Source organism: Belonocnema kinseyi, chromosome 10 (assembly GCF_010883055.1).
Source record: "Belonocnema kinseyi isolate 2016_QV_RU_SX_M_011 chromosome 10, B_treatae_v1, whole genome shotgun sequence".
NCBI classification, from domain to species: Eukaryota; Metazoa; Arthropoda; class Insecta; order Hymenoptera; family Cynipidae; genus Belonocnema; species Belonocnema kinseyi.
In genome coordinates, this window is record NC_046666.1 from 50,822,945 (window position 1) to 50,846,076 (window position 23,132).

The window sequence follows — 23,132 nt, forward strand, 5'->3', positions numbered from 1 at the left end:
AAATGTCAAACAAACTTCTTTGAAATCTTTTAAAATACCTTCAAATATTAAAAATCCTCTATAATTTTGTTTACTTCCTCCACATCCCTTAAAATTGTTGAAACCGTAGAAACGTCTTGAGATAATATGTGATTTATTCCCTTAAGATCTTGAGAAATCCCTTAAGATCCATTAAAATCCCTTAAAATCTTTCTAAATCGTTAAAATCCTTCAAATTCTGTTTGAATTATTCGAAACCATTCGAATATAAATTAAATTTGAAATACTTATTTAAATTCTATTTTTACAAAACACGTTTTAAATCCCTAGAAGTCTATAAAATACTTGCAAATTTTTAAAAATCCATTAAATCTTGTGAAATTTCTCAAAATACCCTTAAAATTCCTTAAAATCCCTTAAAATTTATGCAAGCGTTAGGAAAATCCCTTGAAATTTTATTATGTAGAATTTAGTTCACTAGAAATCCCTTAAAATTTGGATAATCGTTAGGACAATCCCTTGAAATCTTATTCTGTAAAATTTAGTTCACTAGAAATCTTTCGAAATATTTGGAAATTCTACAACATTTTTTGAAATAAGTTAAAACATGTCAAATGAATCATAAAATAAATAAATAAATCTTTCGTTTGTGGTTTTTATGTTTTCTGCATTAATTCTTTCAATACTTGAACTTTATTTATTTTTGCACTAATTTTCCTATAATAATTATTCTGGAATCGCGAAAAAATTATAAGAAATTTATTATAGGAAAATCATTGTAGGCCTATACTGAAGATCCTAAAAATTTGTATAGTTACAATTACTAAAAAAATGTAACTATAATTATAGTTATAATATAATATCATAATTATGATATAACTAGAATTATATTTACTAATTCGCCAATTATTTATAAAATTACTACGTTTCTATTATTTCATCATTTTAAATAAAACTTTTACGTTAAATGAAACTTTTTTTCGTCACTCTTTGAAATTCAGTTGGTACTCTTGGTTTTTAATTTAAAAAAATGTATTTAGAAATGCAAATCAATTTTGAATATTATTTTTAAAAATTAGATTAATCCAAAGGGATTAGGAAGTGAGATTGAATCTGAAATCCGATGTTTTAGCTTAAAAGGTAAATATAAAAGGTCGTCGATCCGAGAAGGAAACGTAAGTTTGAATCTCTCATTTCTTATTTAAACAAATCCCACATTGTCGGTTTTCGTTTGTTCGTGGTTATATTAATATTTGTTGCTTTACGAGTGTCAAATGGATAAGACAAGTTTAGTATTTACTGTGTAAATCGACACTATGCTCAGTCACGATCTTATTGATTTAGCTTCAAAATTAGATATACCTATATATATTTTACCATTCGCTGTGTTTTCTCAAACAGTTTAAAGCTCGATTATGTTTTATTTCTACCCAAAATTTCAAGTAAACTACTTAGCCTAATTTATGAACCAATTTTTATGCAATTTGGATCACTGAAACATTGAAAGTTTTGTGAAACAATTAAATGTTACATTATATCAAACTTACAGAAAAGTTCGAAAGTTTCACAATATATTTAATTCAATTTTAAAAGCTTTAAATTCCTTACATTTCGAATCAAAATATTGCAATTTTAACCAAATAGATTAATTTTTAACCAAACAGTTAAATTTTAATTAAAAAAATATGATTTTTAAATCATGAAAATTCATTTTCTACTAAAAAAGACAAATTATCTATAAATTAGATAAATAATTAATATAAAAGTAACGTTTTCTACCGAAAAGATTCGTCGTAAGCCAAAAAAATGAATTTTTAACAATGCAGTGCATCCTTTAGCTGATAAGATAAAATTGTCTACAAAAAAAGAAAAGAAAAAAAAATTAATTCTCAATTAATAATGTAATAGTTGATATTTAAACCAAAAAGATGCTTTATTTCGAATCAAAACCAATTACTTAATTCAACCAAAAAAGCATTTTTCTATTAAAATAGTTGAATCCTAAACCAAACCCAATGAATTTTAAAATTTATAGATTTAAATAAATCAAATTTTCTACTTATTTTAATCAATGACTAAATTTTATTAGCTATGAATCAATTATTTTCACTTATAAATTAGTAAAACGTACTGATTAATCATTTAAAAATTGCTGATTTTCCTTAAAATATAATCACTAATTGATATAAGCAAAAAAATTACTGTTTCAAATTTATAGAGATCCAAACAGTCGCATTTCTATCTAAAAAAAATTTATTCCAAAAAAATGAATTAAAAAAAAGAATTCTTAACAATATAGTTAAATGTTGAACCAAAAAATATTAATTATTAAAAGATAGTTGATACATAGCAAGAATTTAATCGCTAATTTATATTAGTAGAATTTTTTACAGAACAAGATTAAATTTCTACCAAGAGATGAATTTTCGAACTAAAAAGGTGGATATGGAACATAATAGTTAAATTTTCGACAAAAAACAATTTGTCACTCGAGAAATAACAAACATTTTTAGAAAATATCCATGTTTTACTAAAAAGATGAATTTTTAACGAAATATATAAATTTTTAAACAAATATTTGACTTTTTACAATTTTAATCAAGTCGTTTCATTTTTTACCAAATAGATAAATTTTCTATCAAAAAGATTCATTTTCTACCACAAAATACACATTTTTGACAAAAAAATTAAAAAACAGTTACTTTTTGAACTAGAGACATGACAAAAGAAAAGTTCTGAACCAAATTAATAGTTGATATTTTAACAAAAAATATTTTTATTTTCAATTAGAAACAGTCCAGCTCATTCAAAGAAACGAATTTTTAACAAAATGGTTTCTACCAAGAATTTTTTTTGTTTTTTGAAAAAAAAATATTTTCAAACAGATATTGACATTTTCAAGCAAAAAGAAATTAATATTCCAAAAATAATTACATTTCATTAATTATATCAATATTACCAAGGATGTGACAAAAAAATGAATTCTCAACAACAACAAAAAAGGAACAGTTGATACTTCTAAAAGAAAGGATTTTTAAACGAATAGTGTAAGATTTTTTTATAATTAAATTAAGAAAGAATTTAATTTTCAATCAAAAATTGTTTAGTTCATCCGAAGAAGACAAATTTTCAATAAAATAGTTTAATCCTAAACAAAAACAGATTAATTTTCAACCGTGAAGTTTTGTTGTTAAAAAAAACAAAGAAATTTATACTAAATTGTTGAGTTTTCAGGACGAAAGGACAATTTTTCTACAAAGCAGTTAAATTTTCAAATAGAAAAGTTAATTTTCTACCAAGTAGTTGAATTTTCAAACAAAAAAAAAAACGATTTTCAACCGAACTTTTGAATTTTTAATAGAAAGGATGACCTTTTATTAAAATCGTGAAATGTCCAGCAAAATAATAAAAATTTTAACCAACTAAATGTTTGTTTTTTATGAAAAAAATGAATGTTTACCCAAACAGAATAATAAAGTTAAAAAAAATGAAAGAATGAATTTTCAACGAAAAATAGTTGGTTTTTTTTATCGATTCTATTAATTCAGCTAGCGTTAAAATTGAAAATAAGAAAAAGTTGAAAAGAGGGGGAAAAACTGTGAGGTTCACGATGCATAAATAAATAATTTCGTTTATTTTTAATACTTTAAAAATATTAGCTTAGAAAACTGGACACACTTTTAAAGTTTTCATATTTATATTAATTTATATTAATATGTATATTTCATTAAAAATAATATTAATATTACTAATAATATCATATTATTATCAAAATTTAAAAAATTAAATAAAATTCGAATCAAATTCAAAATCCTATTAAAAGTCCAATAACCAAGTTAATGTGCAAAATTCCTGAAAATAAAACTAAGAATCTAACGAGCAAATTTGGACACCTGCTATAAAATGTTCCTATTGCAATCTGAAACTTTTTTTAAATTTTTCTCCTAAAAGAGAAAACAAACATTTATTTTTTAACCAAAATAAAAAAGAGGAAAGAAAAATATATATATATATGAATACAAATTTAATGTTCAAATTTCATACTTAATTTTTTTAATATTTAAAATTTTCTCGAATTCATATCTGAAATTTATCATTTGGCCAATTCTCCATAAATTAATATTTCATGTAGCATTTTTCTGTACAAAGGTAGCTTGAAGAATAATAAAATATACAAACAATAATCACATATTCTTTTTGTCAAGAGATACCAGTTTCGTACGGAGATAAATAATACGAATCGATTAATATTCATATGGCAAAGCCAATTTATTTGAGCCACTTTCAATTAGATTTTTTATTTAAAAAAAAAATTACTTCATTGAACAATTTTTATCTACGATCCATGATGATTGACACATGGCTCAGTCAACTTTAAATAAAAAATGATTGATGCTTTTTAAAAAAGAATGAATATGCTTTTATATATTTAGAAGTTTTTGAATCGCGTATTATTTTTACAATTACTTTCTTTTTTTTAATAGCGAATATTGTTAAACATCTATTTTTTTTAAATACTTAATTCTTTGAAAACGAGAGCGGAAATGTATATTCGTTGTGTGCCACTTTGCTTGAACTTCCAGGTGTTTACGAGCAAAATAATGAGCGAGCTTTATGGAGCTTGACAAGCGAGCACTATTACATAGCTCATAATTGTAATTATTATTATATACCGCGATTATGCTGCTTCTGGTTCAGAAACTGAATTGACCAGTTTGCCATATTCTCGAGGTAATTCGATGTTTACCTCTGGCAATGTAAATCCTTAGCACGCGAATCATAAAATTCTATTATTCTGCCCATTATAGTATATGTAATGAGCTTTGTCATTGAATTTAGAGACTCATTATCACCCTTGTTAACCCAAGACTTCTTTACGCATATTGGGTTTTGCAAAAAGATTTATTACTCTTTTTATTTTAATAAATAAATATTTGAACATTTTCATACACTGAGAACAATATTTGATTCAAAATAATTTTGTTTCAAGCAAAAAACTGAGAACAATATTTGATGCAAACCAATTTTAATTGAAGGAAAACCAATTTATTCTTTAATCTGGGCTAAAAAAAACTTCGATTCAATAAAATTCTTTGACCTTGTTCATTTGATTTAAATCAAATAACGCCCTTGTTTAAATTATATAAAATTCTTGTTTACTTCAAACATTTATTGTTTCAAATGTAGATAAGGTTTTGTTTTGTAAACATCGGTACATTTTATGAAACATTTTCAGAAGTATTGAATGCGTCGGTATTATATTTTTGTTTGAATTGAACAAATATATATTTGTATAAATTCAAATATATTTAAACCAAATAAATGTATGAAATCAATTATTTGTTTGATTTAGCAAGGTCGATATTTTTCATCTATTAAAATTAAATATATGTTTTGTTAATTCGAATAAAACATTTGTCACTTTTACCCATATGATGTCAAAAAAACATTTTTTCAATAATATTTAGAGAAATTACTGTTAAATTTATATGAGAAGCAGCTGCGAAAATTAATAAAGTTGTGCAAAATATAAAAACGTCTTCAATAATAACGCCGAAGCGTTTATATCTATGTATAGTATATTGATTGTCATTAATATCATTTATTATTTGTTTCAAATAAACTCTTGACATTGCTGTCTTATTAATAATAAATAAAAACTATTAACGGCATAATTCTAAACTTCAATATAATTTGTATGAGTTATGAAAATACTGTAAACTTTATATACTTTTTATGTTATAATTATAAAGATCTGACAAAATTAAGCTAGTTGTTCCAAAAATTAGGTTTCTATCAAAGATTTTTCTGTGATTTCAAGAAATAAAATTATATTAATAGCATGTCTTTCGAAAAAATTCTATTTTTATGAAAATAATTTAAAAAGTACGCAAAATAATTAATTTAACAATAGTTTCTGTAATAGAATTTTTCTTTAATGTAGCTTCTTAACACTTTTGAAAAAATCATTGAATTTTAATAAATTATGGCTTTTCTGGTAAATAATCTTCAAATACAATCATTTGTCAAAAAAATTGTTTGCAATTGAGCCACATAAAAAATCTTTCAAAATTCAAAATAGTAAAGTTGTAGAGGATGTTTTCCACACCAAAATAAGCCGTAAATTAATTAAATCCAAATACTTCTTAAAAATGATAAGAAACAACAATAAAAAAATAAAATTTTAAAAATGGTAAAAATACATTTTTCATACGTTAAATTATTTTATTAAAAATATTGTTTTTTATTTTAAATTGCATCAAGAGTAAAATTAATTTGACTTTTAAAATCATAGAAAAACTATATTTTTTAGAGATCTGATTTTTATCACATTAACTATTCCAAGGAACATTTTTCGATATTTTTCAAATATTTATCAAATTAAAAAAATATTTTTACATGAAGCAAAGCTTAAAGTTTGAAACCCCTCTTATCATTTCTAAGATATATATATTTTTAATATCAAAACAACTCAAATCTTGAACATTAAAATCATTTTAAATCTATGATCAGTATAATTAAAATTTGTTTTGAATCTCTAAAGTTTACTTTAAATTTGTGTATACTAATAATATTTCAGTTTACAACATTTGAAAATGATTGAAAAATATTCTTAGTATATAGGCCTGATTTTAAAATCTATTAAAAATGTATTGTTTTCTTCAACTTATAATTTGATATCTCTATAATTTCTGTTTTTTAATAAGAATATATTTAATAATAAATGCAACCTACTCTTTTCGAAAGTGACAACTCGCTGAAATTAGAATCGCTTTATATGTTATTTTGTCATTTTTTTGAATTTCAAATTTGACAAAGGAATGCAAATTATTTTAAATTAATAATTTCCTAACAATTTGGATCATTAGGAACTTTTATGACATTTGAAATTTCACAAATGTATTAAAATGAGATTTTCTCATTATTTTAAATATTTAAAAAATGTAATAATTGCTCCCGCAATGTGGAACTATCGATGCATCAAATTACATCTATTCAAATTATAATTTCTTTTAAATCAGCATTTATATTAAATTCGAATTCTTTCGATTTTTTTTTATCAAACCACAAATATTAATTTTGGATTCATTTAAAAATTCAAAGCGTTTAAAAGTTGAAGATACATTTAAGTGTGTCAGATTAACTTTAGAAATAATTGAAAATTGCTTAAAAAATTAACTATAAATATTAATATAAAAATTTCTTTTTTATTTGAAAAATATAACTTCAAAGTTTCGTGAAATTATATATTATAAGAGAAGTATTAAAAATATTTATTAATTTTAAACAGTGCTAGCATTACTACTTAATGCATTTGTAGTCGGAAATTAAAATATTTTATCCAAAATTTATTTGATTTTGTGAAAAGACCTTCAAACCGAAAATAAATTTGTATTTTCGAACTCAAGTTTGATAATCGAAATGAGGATATTCCAAACATAAACAAATTATAATTATCTAAATTTGAAAAAAAATGGATTTACTCGTTTTTTTCACTTACTCTTTAACCCTCTAACGTCACATGGCCACTTTTGAACTATGTGCTTGTTTTTTTACCACTGTGGTTGATATTTGCAAAAACGTGGCCGAAGCAATAACAAATTTTTGCAAATTTTGAAGTACACCAAATCTTTGATTATAGCGTGCTCTTTACAACCAAGATGCAAGATATACATGGGTTTCGACTTTTTTTTTATGCTGATTACGAATTTGTTATTATTTTTGAAAAATTAGTTTATTTTAACAATTTGTTTAAACAAATTTAAAAAATCGAATTTTTTCAAAATTGCAATCAGAATTGTAATCTACGGAAAAAATACGTATAAAACATGTATAATCGATATCCATTGTTTAAATAATTATATCAAATTAATAATAAAAAACGAAATATTCTACTTTTATATTTAATATGCATGCTGTATATGGTTTCCAAGGTTTTTCCGGTCAGAGATCACGAATTTCATATTATTTTATGCAAAAATCTTTTTTTTAACAATTTATTCAAATAGATTGAGAAAAATAAATCAAAATTTTTCGAAATCGTCACAATCGTAATTCACAATAGAGATTCACAATTAAATACTAATAAGAAAGAACAAATCGGAAAAAAGCAACAAAAAAAAGGAAGAAAATCTATAACATTATTTTAAACAATTTTTAAATTAAAAGAAAAACAAAAAAAAAAACAATGGTTCTCAAAAACATGCAATTCCCAGTGGTGAGAATCGGGCAACATCGTTTGAGTTTAACGATAGCAGAACATATTAGTATGCTATATTATGACACGTATTTACAATAAAAAATATAGGGAAAATATGCCAAATAATAAAGCTAAATATTTCACACACTTCCTTCCATAAAATTTATAAGTCTGGCATCAACCTCGAAAAATTCATTTTTTTCTAATTTGTTTAAACAAGTTGTATATAAAATGATTTTTCGCATAAAATAATATGAAATTCGTTATCACTGATCGCAAAAACCTTGGAAATCATGTGTAACATACATATTAAATATAAAAGTAGAATATTTAGTTTTTTGTTATTAATCTTGTACAATTATTTAAACAATGGATATAGATTATATCTGGTTTATACGTATTTTTTCCGTAGATTACAATTCTGGTTGCAATTTTGAAAAAATTCGATTTTTAAAATTTTATTTAAACAAATTGTTTTAATTAATTAATTTTGCAAAACTAATAACTAATTCGTAATCACTATCCAAAAAAATTTTTGAAATTCATTTATATCTTGCATGTTGGTTGTAAACAGTACGCACTAATAAAAGATTTAGGGTACTTCAAAATTTGCAAAAATTTGTTATTGCTTTGGCCACGTTTTTGCAAATATAAACCACAGTAGTAAAAAAAGCAAGCACATAGTTCGAAAGTACAACAATCATGGAGGCGATTAGCATAATTTATAGTCGAAAAATATAACGATAAGACGGTCAAAATCTGGATTGAAAAAAAGAAGACTAAAAAATTTGCGTTTTTTTATATTGTTTTGCAAAAAATGTTTAAAAATGCAACTTTCATACAATTTGGATGACACCATTGGAAAGAGCGGCCTCGAAAATAGTAGTTAAGGTATCTCAAGAATTTGTCGCTCAGCTCTTTTATGTTGAAAAATAAACTCGAAGAAGGTACATCCGAAAAGTATCCATGTGAAGTTAAAGGGTTAACTCCTTATTTTCCTCTTTTCAGGAAATCCTTCACAATAATGCTTATTATAATCTACGTTGATGATTATTCAGTCTAAGAATGACATCAGATAAATAAACAAAATATTCTCAATTAAAGAATATACGACGTGATTTAATCGCAATTTAGTGAATTGCTCTTCAAGTAGCCACTCTCAGAAATTACAAGCTTATTCATCGCTCGAGGCTTTTACTGCCCTTAATTTCGAATAAAACACTCAAAGTTTTCAAGCTGAATGTGATAAAAGTATCGCACATTATAAATAACATCTAACGGCTTCCGAATTGAGTACTCAGAAAACGATTTGTTTGATTAATAAAGCTTGTCTTACCTTAATCATAGAATATTATTGTTATACGAACAAAAAAATATTTTGTTGGTACAACCAAGTTTTGTTGTTATGAACAAACTGTTTGATTGTTGCAAACAAATCTTTTGGTAGATCAATTTATGTGCATCAGCAAAAAGCTGTTTGATTCAAGTAAAAATGTTGGGACAACAAAATATTTTTTTGAATGAACAAATACTTTTTTAATTCAACCAATTTTTCATTTATCCAAGAAAACAGTTTTTTTTTTTTGGTGAAATGAGAAAGTTTAGTTTCGGCTGTCCTCCAATATAACGATATAACCATTTCTTGTGAAATACATAAAACTCATTACGTATCACCATGGGTTATTGAACGCGTCAAAGTAGAACTCATAACAGGGTCGTTGTTACAGATATCGAACTACTTTTTTATGCTTCAATAAAAGCCAAAGTCTTTGATATCGCCATCGTACGATGAAGGACAGGCCTGTGTTTCCTTCTTAATTTTTTTAATTTCATAGTCAGTATAAAATATTTAGGTTTGTATAGTCCAAAATTGATGTAAATTGTGGTATTGAAACTAATCAATATTCACTGAGAAAAATCAAACCAATTTGTTTAAATGCAGTTGGTTTGATTGACCCATTTTTAATTGAATTAAACAAACTTTATTTGATTTAAACTACATTTATTTGAATTAAACAAAACCTATGTTTAAAATAAACAAACATTTGTTTCACACTAGACACTATACCAAGAAATAATAAATTTGAGTATAACAAAGGATTTGTTTCATTTAAAGAAACTTTGTGCAAATCAAATAAAATTACTTAAAATAGAACAAAGTTTATTAAAAAAAAATTTTTTGCTTGATTGAAATAAGCATACACAAAATCCCAAATTTGGAATTCCCTGGCTTTTCCATCAATAATTTTTCATTGGATCAATAATGTTAACGCAAAATAATATTTATTTTTAAATTTACTGTAAACAATTTTAGTAAAAAAAGTCATATATAGAATTTTGTGACGGGTCATCCACTATTTCACTGAAAATTAATATAATTTACATATAAATTACATTACTTTTCAGTAAAATAGTTGAGTTTTAAACTCAAAAGGATACAATTTGAACCAAAAGTTAAAAAATGAAATGTTCAGTTAAAATTATTAGTTTTCATCTAGGATAAGAAGGACCTATTAAAAAATATAGTTAAATTTTCAATCATGGCGATGAATCTTCGATAAAAGCATTTATTAGCAGCAAAAAGTGTAATAGTTGATATTTCAACCTAAAAAATTTAATTTTTCAATTAAAAACCGTTAAATCAAACCAAAAAATACGAATTATTAAACAAATAAATAAATTTTCAACTAAAAAGGCTCAATTTTCAAGCAGAAATGGAATATTTCAATTAATAGTTTAACAAATTAGTTTTCAACAATAAAAAAAATTATTTTCCACAGTGTAGTTAAAATTTTGATCAAAGACATTAATTTCCAACTAAAATGATAAAGATTTAACCAAAAAATTAATTTTTAATCAAATAGTTGAATTTTCAACCCAAAGGATGGATTTTCTATCAATAAAGGCAAATTTTCAACAAAATATATTATTTTTCAACTAAAATAGATACATTTTAAACGAAATAGAATAGTTACATTTTTAGTTAGAAGAGCAAATGTTTAACTAAAATAAAAAGATTATTCAACCAAATAAAATATATTTTCAAGCGAATAGTTTAATTTTTATCCAAACAGATGAATTTTCAAAATGAATAAATAAATTTCTGTAAAAAAATAATTAAGCCAAAAAATTATATAGATACATTTTTAGTTAAATAACAGAATTTTTAAAAGAATAATGCTTCAACCAATAAAATTATTTTTCAACCAAATAGGTGAGATTTTAACCCAAAAAAGTAAAATTCTACCAAAAAAGACGCAATTTTAACAAAATACATGAGTTTTCAAACAAAAAGATTAATTTTCTGTGAAAAAAGATCAAGTTGGGCAAAAAAACTTCAGCGATAAATTTTTAGGTGAATAAAAGAACTTTTAAAACAATAATCCTGCAACCAACAAAATTAGTTTTCAACCAAATAGGTGAGATCTTAACCTAAAAAATGAAATTTCTACAATAAAGAACCACAAAATTTCAACCAAATACATGAATTTTCAACTAAAAAAAGGTCAATTTTTAACTAAAAATAGAATATTTTAATTTCCAATAAAAAAACAACTTTTAACAACGAATTTCCAGCATAATACTTCAATTTTCATCCAAGGAAATGAATTTTAAACTAAAAAGATGATTCTTCAACTAATAAGATCAATTTTCAACAAAAGATGACGAATTTTCGACAAAATAGTTGAATCATCAGCTAAAATAAAGAAGCGTTCAACCTAAAATAGAATTGTTAAAATGTTAGTAAAAAAATTTAACTAAATAAAATAACTTTTTAACGAAATAGTTCAATTTTTAAATGAACATCGAACTGTTCAATTTTTAATCTAAAAACGAGGTTTTAAAAAGAAATTCCACAAAAAAGTTGAATTTACAACAAAAAAAAGGTTTTTTTAACTTAAATGCCAAACTATCAACAAACAAATTAATTTGCAACAAAGCAATTTTACTGTCAACTAAGCAGTTCAGTTTTTAACTAAAGAAGGTCAATTATTATTAACAAAAAATGTAATAGTTAAGATTGCAAGCAAAAAAAATTGAATTTTCAAACCAGAAACAGTTGCAATGAACCAAGATAAACAAAATTACAACAAAATAGTTGACCCCTTAACAGTTGTGATTTGTAACAAAAAAAAAGTAATTTCTACCAAAAAAATATGATGTTTCAATTAAAGAAGACGATTCAATGAAACAATTGAATTTTTAACCAAAAAGAATATAAATATTTGTTAAAGTCTTTTTATATATTTTTTATAGAATGTGGTTATCTGTCGACCTAAAAAAATTTTAGGATAAAAATAAATTATTGGAGAGTTTTTTTAATGGATTTTTTAATAGAATGTGATTTTCTGTTACCTCACGAAAATTTTAGGATGGAAATTAATATAATCAAAGCCGTGTCATTGAAAAACCCCGATTTTACATTTTAATACTGAACAAAGAAGATATTTTTATAAGATTATATCATGAATATTAGTTGACATTTTTTTAAATAGATTTTGTTCATAAAATGTCGTCTGTCACCCCAAAAATATTTGTAGAAGAAAATGAAAATAATTGGAGGAACAAATTCTTAAAAAATGGGTTTGAACCTTTAACTTATATGAAACGATAACTTAAACAAACTATAATTAGCTAATATTTATATTTGATAAAATCAAAATTATCTGTCGGTAATACAGTTTTCAATTAGATGTCTAGAATGGATGAATTTAAATCAAATACAAAAATCGACCGCCACATTTAATGAAAAAATATATTTAAAAAAATGTTATTTAATATTTATAAAATAATCTTATGGAAATCGCTTAATTTCTAAGTAATTCCATACAATAATTAACAATAAACAATAAGAAAGATTCAATTCTCTTGGAACTTTTATTTGACCACGTTTGAGCCACACCGCCGCGCGACAGTTCAGATTTACTGTGACTTATGAATTTTTTTTTTTTATTGACTTAATATAGGAAGAAACAAAAAAAATTCTGTAAGCAAATTTTATCTTTTGATTTTTCTGTAAAATTAAATACATCCTGATACGGAACATAATAATTTTGAAAACAGTCATAATACCTTATATTTTCCAGATCCAATTTGACGAACTGCTCGACGACATCAGATTAAAAAATAAATTTGTAACAAATATAAACGAACACAATTGACTAAATTGATCACTCTCACTTAAAGAGTCTACCTTTGATCATTTAATTTTCACTCACTGAATTTCCTATCCGTGAATACTCATTCAACCAAATTGCTTTTAGCCCAAAAAAAAAACTGTCTCTAAAAACACGAACTAAAATGCCTCCTATTTTATTATCTAGCAAATGCTTCTTCACTTAGCACAGTGGAGGTGAGAGGTAGAAATCGCTGTAGATCATTTCTTACAAAAAGAGAGAAACTTTTTCAAAGGAAGTATAAAATTGAAGGGAATTCCGAAAAAAATGGTGAAAACGCTTGACCAGCGAGGAGGCGACGGACAATTGGTTGTAGGGATGCGCGCACAAAACTGGCGGACACAAAAGAAGCAGGTCGTACGCGCGTGCGTGCTTACAACAATGTAAGTTCTGAGTGCTTTTCGAGCGCATAACAATGGTCAGCTACGCTCGTACGAGGCTCATGGTATCTGGATGGGACGAATCGAGCACTGAAACCTACACTCGCTGCATGGTTTCCTTTTCCCCTCCCCCTCCCTTCTCCCAATCGGAGTAAATTCTCCTCCTTCGAACCACCGCCGCCACCTCGACGCCGTGCTTTCTGGACCAACCCTCTTTCTTCCCTCTTTTAGTTTCTTTTTTTTTCTAACTCCCCTTAGGTCGATACGAACGATGCGTTAGCGAATTTTATATGGATGGAAATTTCCCCTCTTTGGGGGCGTTCAAAAACTACTTAACATTGACAAAGAAAGGGGGGGGGGCATGTTTTGTGACGATATGTGACGTAAAAGAGGGGTGAACGCAGAATGCAAGATCGAATATGGAAAATATGAATATGAATAGCAATTTTTTTTCAGAGGCTTGAGAAAAATTAAAATTAGTTAGTTTCATGCAGAAATTAATTCTGCTGAACTTACTGGATTTTTAGATAAAATGGGGCGGCATAGATTTTCTGTAAAAATTGTTGAATTTTTTGCAGAGTTTACGGAATTTTTAGTTAACTTATTTAACGGATATTTTCTGTGACATTTACTGAACATTTCTGTCAAATAAACATTTAAACAATTTAAAATATTATGAAAAGCCTACAAATTTTACAGAAAGTATAAAGTTAAATGTTATCTTATTTAACAATTCGAAAAAAATCAGTTTTTCTAGTGTATTATTGTATATCTTCGTGTAAACCAGTAAAGTACAACAGCAATCAATAGAAATTAATGCTCAGGCACAAATATCATAATAATAAATTATTAATTCACAAATTTCACTGTTATAAACAACTTTTATAAACAAATATATATTTACAGAACTTTTATATGATAACATATTTTCTATTCGCGAAAAATGATCTTTAAATACAATAAAATTTTATCTCACATTAAAAATATTGTAAGGAAAAATTATTAACTATTGTTTTTAACAAATAATATACAAAAATTTTATTTCAGGTCAGCAATTAAAATGGTTATTAATAAATAATATAAAGAATTGCATTGTATTAGTCTGTTTTTACAGGAAAATATTATTTTTTCAGAAAGACTTGCTGTCAATGATAAAAATAATGCGGAATTTTATCTAGAGTATTTTTTTTTAATCTTTAAAAAAGACCAAATTTGCCATTTTTACCTTAATTTGTCCGAGAAAATCTATTACGGGGCCACTATGTAACATTTCTAAAGAATTAGTAATTTTTTAATGAAAATTCTACTATTTAATTTTTTCTATTTAATTTTATTAACTATTTAATAAGAATTTTTTTTTAATGCATGTTTTCTTGGTCGAAAATTCAACTATACTTGGTTGAAAATTGAATCGCTTTGTTAAACATTTATTTTATTAGTTGACGATTCAACTAATGGAAAGAACTATTATGTTAAAAATTTACCCTTTTTAGTTCAATTTTAGCACGTTGAAAATTAGTGTTTTTGTTTTGTTCCAAATTAATTTTTTATTGAAAACTTAAGTCTTCTATTATCAGTCGAAAATCCGTCGTTTTTAGTTGAAAATTCAACATTTTTTTGGACAACTTATATATTTTGTTGTAAATTCTTCTTTAATGGTGTAAAAATTATTCTTCTTGATTCTAAATTTAATTATTTTTTGACATTTTTTTTCTTGGTTGAAAATGAACTTTTTTGTTCTCTAAAGATGAAAATTCAATATTTTTGTTAAAAAGTCGTGTTTTTAAAAATTGAAAATTGGTTTTTTTGTTGTTGAAAATTAATTTAAATTGAAAATCTAACTATTCTATTATCTGATGGCAATTATTCTTTCTTTTTATTGAAATTGAACTTTTTTGTTCTTTTAACTGTAAAATTCAACTTTTTGTGAAGAAGTCGCGTTTTTGGGCTGGAAAGTAATTTTTTTTTTAAATTAATTTTTTATTAAAAATTTAACTATTCTATTATCAGTCTAGAATTAATCGTTTTTAGTAGAAAATTCAACATTTTGTTAGACAATTTACGTATTTTGTTGCAAATTCGCCTTTATAGTTAGTAGAAAATTCTTCTTCTTGATTCAAAATCTAACTGTTCCTTTGAAAATTCAACTATTTTCTTACATGTTTTTTACTTGGTTAAAAATGAAATTATTGATTCTTTGAACTTTAAAATTCAACCCTTTTTGTTCAAAATCGTGTTTTTGGGTTGATAATTCAACAATTTGTTTTAAAGTTTAAAATCTTTGTTAAAAATTCCTTGTTTTTTTTTTTGGTAGAGGATTATTCATTTTAGTTGAAATTTCCAATATCTTATTTAAAATTTAATTACTTTCTAAAAAGTACAACTTTTTCTAAAATCTTTATTATTTTGTTAAAAATTTAACTATTTTGTGTAAAATTTTTAGTTTTTGCTGTTTAAAATTCAACAAGTTTTTTATTTATTAACTTACTAGGTATTGATCCAGGATTGAATTATTTGGCAGACAATGTACCTTTTTTGCTTAAATTCAACAATTTCTGACTCCTAAATAAAATCTTTTCTTGGTTAAAATGTAAACTATTACATTTGCTGTTAAGAATTAATCTTTTCTAAATGAAGATTAAATGCCTTTGTTTAAAGTTGATATTTTTTGTTAAAAACCCTTTTTCTTGTTGAAGTTTCATAATTAGAAAAAATTAATTAGAAATAATTAGAAAAACTCCACTGTGCTATTAAAAATGTATTTACTTTGTTAAAAATTCGACTTTTTCTAAATCTTAATTATTTTGTAAGAAATTCAAATATAAGAAAGATATAATAAGAAATAACAACTATTTTTGTTTGAGAATTATTAATTTATTATTTAAAAGTATAAAAATATATTTTTTGTTAAGAATTCATTATAGTTCTAGTCAAAATTTGTATTATTAGGTTAAATTAATTATTTTGCTGAAAATTATACAATCTTTTTCATGCGAAATACTTTTAGGTTGAAAATTCTTTTTTTTTGGGGGTTCAGTCGACAGTTTAACTCAAAATTCAAATGTTCCATTTTTGGTTGAAAATTAAACTTTCGTGGTTAAAAATCCGTATTTTTTGTTGAAATATAATTTTCTTGTTTAAAAATCCATCTTTTTGGTTTAAGATTAAACTATCTAAGTTAAAGGTTGATCATTTTATTCAAAAGTTCATCACTCTTTTTGAAAATATAAATATTTTGTTGCAGGTTACTTGTTTGTTTGTAAAATTTGTTTCAAAAATGTAAAATTAACTTTTTTTGACTGACAATGTATCTATATTTCATTTTTGTTTAACTATTGATATATTTTTTATATTGCTTGGTCTTTAAATTCAACTATTAGGTTGATTATACACTTTCTACAGATTGGTTTATAAATTACTTTTTTCTAATTGAAATTAAACTATTATGTGAAAAGTACATTTTTTATTTCTGAAAATTCAGAATTTTACTTGAAAATTCATGTTTTTTTAATGTACATATTTTATCTGTAATATTTGTTTCAAGATTGATCCTTTTTAGTCAAAAATTAAACAATTTGTTTAAAAGTTGACACTATACTTTGTTACAGGTTACTTTTTGTTGTTGAAAATTCATAATTTTGTTGAAATCATAGGATTTTTAAGCGTTTTTAATCAAATATAGTATAATATAGCACCCGCATCCATTTTATTCAAAAGAATTTATTTCCCTATTTTGTCTCCTATATTATAAAAATATCAAACAATTTCAAAATGTTTCCACAAATTTTCAAAGATTTTAAAAGATTTTAGAAATATTTCCAAGATTTTAGAATGATTTCAAGGCTCATTCTTTAAAGTATCATTGTAATATTTTTTACGATTCAATAATTTCTATTTGTCAATTATTTAATAAAATTGAACAATACATAAATTATTGGCGAACAAAAAATGCAATTCATTTTGTTCTTAAAAATCGTGTAATGAAAAAAGAAATTCAAAATTGAGCTGCAGGATCGAATAAGGAGACATACATTTTTTCGGCGCAAGTGCAAATGAACCCTGTGATTGAATTTCTAAAAATTAACGTTCTAAACAAATTTTGAAAACTACGAGAACTCATTCCGCTCGAACAAAAAAAAATGTATGTACCCTTATTCGATCCGGCAGTTCAATTAAAGTAAAAATTGAAGTCAAATATTATAAAGATTCTATTTGAAAAATATTTTAAACTTAAAGTTAAACGACATTTTTGTATAAAAAATTGAATAATTAAATAATAATATTAATCAGAAATATTTGTTATGTATTATTCACAATTAAAGCTTGACAGAATCCAAAACTCCGATCAGTGGCAAGCTATTGGGCAGTGTCCAGTAATTGATTACTTTCACTTTACCTTTTCTGAAAAATAAAAAAAAAATGAAAACTAAAGAAACAGTACCTATACAAACAATACAATAAACTAATCTAAACAAGGGTAGCTAACTACATCAACACTCAAAAGTCATATTTAAACGCATTATTACGTCTATGTTTACGTATTAATTTAACTTTTATTGAAGTGTTAATATCCGAATGAAGTACGTCGTTAAAAGTCTCGACATTTCGAACTCTCCATCGCATCCCCTTTATCTACTCAACTGGAGAAGTCTTTGAAGTGGGGGCACCCGATACCAGAAGTGCAGACGTCCGACCCCCCCCCCCCCCACCCCGAGACCGATTTGAAAAAAGGAATTTACGGATCACTGAATTACCATCAGTTAGGTCTCAAACTTCAGAACACCAAAAAGCATACCGTATTCCCCCAAGACGTAAAATGAGCCCACTTAGCCCCGGTCATTAAAAATACTTTCCTCAGTCCTTCATTGGACCCTCCTCCCTGAGGAACCGGATCTTACAGAAGGCCACCGACCGGCTCTTTATAATGTAGTTTGTAGCTTGTAACTTCTTGGAGAACGCTAGAAAAGCGGGGTTCACCACTCCCTCGAAGGGGATCGGCCATAGGGTGTGGCTTTTCAAAAATTCATTTGCTAGAGCAGGCTCATCCGACATGATGGCTCCCGAACCTCCACAGGGAGAAATTTGTACGTCGTTCACGTTTTTTTAGTTTTATGACAATCGTAAATACCGACAAACGAGTACCAATTCATAAATTTACATCTTGAATTTCCCGGCGTTATATTTTCGTAGGGGCAAGGACTACTCTTAGGGCGGGAAATTTAATTTGGAATTGGAAACTTGTGGTCTTAGTTGAATTTTGAGGATTTGTAATTGAGCGTCTTTTAACATTTAGACAGCACCAGAATTTAAGTTTTTAAGTTTTAAAAAACCTACAAACAATTTTAATAATTTTTAAGTTTAATTAATTAGACATTTAATCTGCAGAAAAGTTCATTTGGTTAAAGTTTTCATTGTTGTAAACTTATTTTGGTTTTTTATACTAACTTCGCATACTACACTGTTGGAAAAATCTGTATGAGGTTTAATATACATGTGTGTGAAGCAAATATGCACTACCGCTACTGAAATTTAACATACATTGGTGTAGTGAATTTAATATGCATGTGTATTAAATTTAATATACAAGTCAATATAGCAATGTGCGTGAAAACTCAACTTGCTTTCATTTCTTTAAATCTTGTCAAATATTCTCAATGAAATTAATAATCTAGAATGCGTAGACTCAGTTGTTATTTATAAAGAAAGTGCAATGTACGGGTAAAATTTTTCCTAATTTTGCTCTAAATGGTCAAAATTTAAGGGGAATACAATTAATTGTGGGTTAAGTCTGTTATTTATTTGCTTAATTGAACTTTTCGACTTGTAATTCAATTTTATTTTTGGTTAACAGGAAGAATGTATCACGTTTTATTATTTAGGATCGAAATTACAGCTAAACTTATTTTAAATTTGCGAAAATTTAAATGATATGATTTTTCTTGTAAGTGATTAACATGATTGTATATGAAATTTAATATACGCGCTCTTAATGGCGATTTCATATACTTCATATATTAATTTTAACACACATGGGTATATTAAATTTAATATTATTTTTAACAGTGTACCGTTAAATTGAAAAAGAGCCATCTAAATTAGTAAAGTTTTAGCTAATTAAATCATTAACAAGTGTTTCAATTATTAAATCAGTTATTTAAAAAATTTTATTGATTAAACTAGTAAAATGAATTCTAAACGTCTTTACAGGTAGAAATGCAATAAAACAGGAGAATAAGGTAATTGTTTAAGAAAATAGGTGAATAAATTCTATAAAATAAAATGAATGTATCAAATTAGCTTATACAAACGCTTAAAATTCCTAAGATTTCAAGTAAAATTATATCATTTTCAACAAAAAGATTAATGTTTAAGCCTAAAAGAAGGAATTTTTAACTAAAGAGATAAATTTTCTACTGAAATTATGAATCTTCAGTAAAAAAATATATTTTTAACAAATTAGATGAACTTTCAACTAAATGGTTGAATCCTAAATTATAAAAGAGAAATTTTAAATAAAAAATGGACTACTGACGTTTTAAAGCAAAAAAATAATTTCTGATTAAAAATGTAACAGCTGATATTTCTTCTAAAAAAATTGGAAATTTAATTTAAAAATAGTTGGATTCAACAAAACTACCAACTTGTTTAATTTTATACAAAACAGTTAAATATTCAAGAAAAAGTTTATATTAAACTAAAAAGTTAAATTTTTTACCAAATAGTTAAATTTTTCCTTAAATAAATAATTATTTGGTAAGTCCAATACTTACCAATAATTCTGTTTTATTAAGGTTCAACCGAAAAAACGAAATTTTATTAAAATTATTAAATTTAAAGACAAATAATGGAATTTTTAACCAAAAAAGATGAATTCACAACCGAAGCAAATAATTCTTTAAGCAAAAAGTGGCATTATTAACCAAAAAAGATTAAATTTTTACCAAAAGAGTTAAATTTTTAAATATGAAAAATTTTTCAGCTAAGAAGAAAACGAAATTTTAACAAAAATATTGAAGTTTACAATAAAAGTTGAATTTTCAACAAAAAAGTTGATATTCAATCGAGTAGTTGAATTTTATAATTAAATTTCTAACCAAATAATATAATTTTCAACTTAAAATATGAATTCACAACCAAAGAAAATAATTTTCCAAGCAAAAAGTGGCATTGACAACCAAAAAAGATTGAATTTCTATCAAAAGAGTTGAATTTTTAACTATGAAAACTTTTTCAGTCAAGATCGAAACGAAATTTTAACAATAATGTTGAACTCTACGAAGAGCAGTTGAATTTTCTACAAAAAAATTAATATCCAACGAAATAGTTAAATTTTTCACTTAGCAATTGCGATTTTAACCACAAACGCTGAATGATTATCAAAATTATTAAATTTTCATCAAAATGATTAAATTTTAAGCCAAATAATATAATTTTTAACTAAAAAGATGAACCAAATTGTGGAATTTTGTAGAAACCAGTTAAATTTTCAACAAAAAAGTTAATATTTAACGAAATAGTGAAATTTTCTACCAAATAGTTGATTTTTTCAACCTACAAGGATCACTTTTTATCAAATAAATTAAATTTCCATAGCACAATAATTAAATTCTTAGCAATGACATTTTTAATAGAAAAAAAATGAGTTCTCAACCTAAATAGACATATTTTCAAACAAACTTTTGCATTTTTAACAAAAGATTTTAATTTTGTAAACAATTTCCGGTGAAGAAGGAAACGATATTTCGATTAATTGTGAAAGTTTTAGAAAATAAGATTAATAATAGTTTTTAATAATATAATAATTAATAATAGCAAATAGTTCAATTTTCTATCAAATCATTGCATTTTGAAACAAAAAGACTTTTTATCGAAATGATTGATTTTTCATACAAATAATTATATTTAGTACCATAAAATTACATTTTCAACCAAAAAAAGATGAATTCTCAACCAATGTTTGAATAAGTACAAAAATATTTTCAAATCTGCTTATTTTACAGAAAAATAATACTAGAAATTAATTAGTGGATTATTTTTTGAGGCAAAACTACGAATTAAATAAAAAAATGGTTGTGTTTCAAATTATTTATTTCTAGCCTAGAGATCTTCTTTCATCACTTAAAAAAATAGAACAAAAAAAAATAACGATTTTGTCCTGGATAATTTAAAGAGTCGATGAAATTATATTGGTAGAATAAACCAGTATTTCGCTTGGCCCAGCGTTGAAACTTGATAAAAGTGTAACATTTTTCAAATTCTTGATTTTTCTCCAGGAAGTTTAATTTCATTTTGACAAAAAATTTTGAGTATTAAAAAATAAATTTTTTTCTAACTTTAGTTTTGAATTATTTATTCCACTATTTGCTAAGTTTTAACTATAAAAATAAAAATTAAAGCCCCGTTTTTCAAATTTCAATAATATAATTTATGAAAACACCCTTTCACGTTCCTAATCAGATAAATTCAAATCGTCGATTTGGAACATTGTAAAAGTTCAAAATTTTTTGAATTTGTTATTTTTTCTAGGAATTTCAATTTCATTTTGTCAAAAAATTTGCAGTGTAAAGAAACATTTGTTGTTGTTGTAACTTCAGTATCGGATCATAGAAATCCACTATCCAAGTATTTGTTCGCGTCTTTGAGGCTCATCGACGACCTATTCTTGAAATTTTTATGATCTGCAAGTAACGATTCACGACGTTTAAAAAATATGGTTTTCATTATATTTATACCAGACAAATTGTTTTAATATACAAAATATGAAAATACTATATGTAAGGCATTTGTCCGCGTTTTTGAGACGCATTGATCAACCTATTGTTGAAACTTTTATGGCCTACCAGGAAAAATTGATGATGTTTACAAAAATGGTTTATATTGTTTATATGAGAAAAACTTTTCTAACATTCAAAATACGACAATACTATGTTTGAAGAATTTGTCCGCGTCCTTAAGACGCATAGATTGATATATTGTTGAACCTTTTATGTACCACCAGTACAGATTAATGAAGCTTTAACAAAAAATGGTTTGTTCTGTTTATAAAAGAAAAACTTTATTCATATTAAGAATCCAATAATCCTGATTTACAAATTAAAAAAAAATGGTTTATCTTGTCGATTTGAGGAAAACTTTTTTTAATATTGAGAATACAACTTTAATGTATGTGATAAATTTTTGCGCGTCTTCGAGACGCGTTCATGGATCTATTGACGACCTTTCGATTACCATTCTTAAATAACAAATAGCTATTCAGAAAGTTGATTGAGTTAAATTAAATTTCAATAATTAAATACATTTAAATTAATATTATCATTTGATTCAGATAATTTTAATTTAGAATATAACACTAAGGTAAGCAACAAAGTTGCTTATTGTATCAGAAAAAATCAGTTG